The 3,205-nt window shown below is 47.7% G+C and overlaps 1 protein-coding gene across 2 annotated transcripts in view; it reads left to right on the top strand.

The window, feature by feature from the left end:
* ECSIT (ECSIT signalling integrator) overlaps nt 1–3,205 on the top strand; it is a 24,391-nt gene that overhangs the window by 1,052 nt on the left and 20,134 nt on the right. The gene's annotated exons all lie outside the window — the stretch shown is intronic.

Here is a 3,205-nt window from a genome sequence, read left to right as displayed (position 1 = left end):
TCGCCAAGGCTGGAGTATAGTGGCATGGTCTTGGCTCACTGCAACCTCTGCCTCCTGGGTTCAAGTGATTCTCCTGCCTCAGCCTCCCGAGTAGCTGCGATTACAGGCATGTGTCACCATGCACAGCTAATTTTTGTAATTTTAGTAGAGACAGGGTTTCACCATGTTGGCCAGGCTGATCTCGAACTCCTGATCTCAGGTGATTTTCCCGCCTCAGCCTCCCAAAGTGCTGGGATTACAGACATGAGCCACCATACCTGGCTGCTAATTTTTTTAAACATGTGGTCTTGCTGTGTTATCCAGACTGGTCTTGAACCTCTGGGCCCTCAGTCCTTCCACTTTGGCCTCCCAAAGTGCTAGGATTACAGGTGTGAGCCACTGTGCCTGGACCCTAATTTAAGAGGTGCTAGTGTCCACGTGGGTGAGGGGATTGACTTTGAAAATAAGGATGTATGAGCTCGGTGGATTTGTGTGGTGACTGTGGGCAGGTCCTCCTGCGTCTACTTGTGGAGATGGGGCAGAAAACTGAATTTTCTTCCCGTACCCATAGTGACCAGATGGCGAAAGCAGATTGACAGCCATAGATAGCAATAACGATGATGGTGGGAATATTAATAGTTCCCGTATTGAGCGCTTACTCTGTGCCCGGCCCCGTGCTATGCATTTCATTTACATTACCTCCGTTGCAGTGTTTCCCCCTTGTTAGGCATTTTAGAGCTTCCTGTCTGATTTTTACCCCAGAGTGGTATAATACTACACCACCTATAGTATTAATTGACTGAAATTTCAGGTTTTTGTTTTGAGATGGAGTCTCCCTCTGTCACCCAGGCTGGAGTACAGTGGTACGATCTCAGCTCATTGCAACCTCTGCCTCCTGGGTTCAAGTGAGTTTCCTGCCTCAGCCTCCTGAATAGCTGGGATTACAGGTGCGCGGCACCACGCCCGGCTCATTTTTGTATTTTTGATAGAGATGGGGTTTCACCATGTTGGCCAGGCTGGTCTCGAACTCCTGACCTCAAGTGATCCACCCACCTCTCAAAGTGCTGGGATTACAGGCACAAGCCATTGCACCCAGCCTGAAATTTTACTTTAAATGAATGCCTTTTTTTGTTTGTTTTTTGTTTTTTTTAACATTGCCTTATCAAAGAAGGATATGGAATGGCTGTTGGGAACCGCAGAGTAGGGGGACTAAGGGCACTGACTCCATTCTCAGCTTGCATGCTTTGCAGCTGTGTAACATTGTGCATCCCACTTCATCTTCGTTAGCCTTGGTTTTTCTCATCTGTAAAATGAGCGCAGTAAGAGTACCCCCCACCTAGGGCCTTACATTTATAAAGTGCTCAACTGTGTCTACAGTGGAAGAATACTTGGTAAATATCGTCTCTTTTGAGACAGGATCTCACTCTGTCGCCCAGGCAGGAGTGCAGTGGCGTGATCTTGGCTCACTGCAACGTCAACCTCCCTGTCTCAGTTGATCTGCCTACTTCAGCCTCCACAGTAGCTGGGACTACATACATACACCACCATGCCTGGCTAATTTTTGTATTTTTTTGTAGAGATGAAGTTTCAGCAGATTGCCCAGGCTGGTCTGGAACTCCTGACCTCAGGTGATCTGCCCACCTCAGCCTCCTAAAGTGCTGGGATTATAAGTGTGAGCCACCAAGCCTGGACTAATATTGGCTCTTAACTTGTTAGCTATATATGTATGTATCTATGTATGTATGTATGTATATGTGTGTGTGTGTGTGTGTCTGTGTAGATAAACACACATACATTCACTTATTTTTTTAGAGATAAGGTTTCACTCTCTCATTCAGGCTGGAGTGCAGTGACACAATCGTAGTTCACTGCAGCCTGGAACTCCTGGGCTCAAGCAATCCTCCCGCTTCAGCCTCCTAAGTAGCGGGGACTACAGGTATACACCACCATGCCCAGCTTATTTTTTTATTTTTTCCATAGAGAGATGGAGTCTCACTATGTTGCCCAGGCTGCAATGCAGTGGTGCAATCAAAGCACAGTACAGCCTTGCTAACTAGCTGTATATTTTTAAGATGCCTTATATGTAACCCTTCTAATTTAAAAATTCAATTTAAAATAAGAAATTTGTTACTGTGTCATCTAGAATCAGAGTTTGGCTACTTTGGAGACTGAGGTGGGAGGATCACTTGAGCCCAGGAGTTCTGGGCTGTTGTGCACTATGCTGATGGAGTGTCCTGCACTAAGTTTTGCATGAATATTGTAACCTCCTGGGACTTGGGGGACCACTAGGTTGCCTAAGGAAGTGTGAACTGACCCAGGTTGGAAACAGCAGGTCAGAACTCCTGTGCTGACCAGTTGGCTCATGCCTGTGAATAGCCACTGCACTCCCCACCAGGGCAACATAGCTAGACTCCATCTCTTAAAGAAAAAAGGGTCCCAGCGCTTTGGGAGGCTGCAGTGGGTGGATCACCTTAGGTCAGGAATTCGAGACCATCCTGGCCAACATGGTGAAACCTCGTCTCTACTAAAAATACAAAAATTAGGCCAGGCACAGTGGCTCACATCTGTAATCCCAGCACTTTGGGAGGCCGAGGTGAATGGATCATGAGGTCAGGAGTTCAAGACCAGCCTGGCCAACATGTGAAACCACGTCTCTACTAAAAATACAAAAAAATTAGCTGGGCGTGGTGGCATGTGCCTGTAATCCCAGCTACTTCGGAGGCTGAGGCAGAAGATTTGCTTGAACCAGGGAGTCAGAGGTTGTAGTGAGCCGAGATCGTGCCACTGCACTCCAGCCTGGCAACAGAGCGAGACTCCGTCTCAGGAAAAACAAACAAACAAACAAACACAACACAAAAATCAGCTGGGCATGGTGGCAGGCACCTGTAATCCTAGCTACTTGGGAGGCTGAGGCAGGAGATTCGCTTGAACCCAGAAGGCAGAGGTTGCAGTGAGCTGAGATGGCGCCATTGCACTCCAGCCTGGGTGATAAGAGTGAAACTCTATCTCAAGAAAAAAAAGAAAAAGAAAGGGGCTGGGTGCGGTGGCTCATGCCTATAATCAGAAGACTTGGGGAAGCTATGTCAGACGCGGTGGCTCACGCCTGTAATCCCAGCACTTTGGGAGGCCAAGGTGGGTGGATCACGAGGTCAGGAGATGGAGACCATCCTAACATGGTGAAACCCCGTCTCTATTAAAAATACAAAAAATTCGCTGGGCGTGGTGG

The sequence above is a fragment of the Mandrillus leucophaeus genome, unplaced genomic scaffold (genome assembly GCF_000951045.1).
Source record: "Mandrillus leucophaeus isolate KB7577 unplaced genomic scaffold, Mleu.le_1.0 Scaffold1217, whole genome shotgun sequence".
Classification (NCBI taxonomy): Eukaryota; Metazoa; Chordata; class Mammalia; order Primates; family Cercopithecidae; genus Mandrillus; species Mandrillus leucophaeus.
Note: the sequence above shows the minus strand (reverse complement) of the source record. Positions and strands in the feature narration are given on the sequence as shown.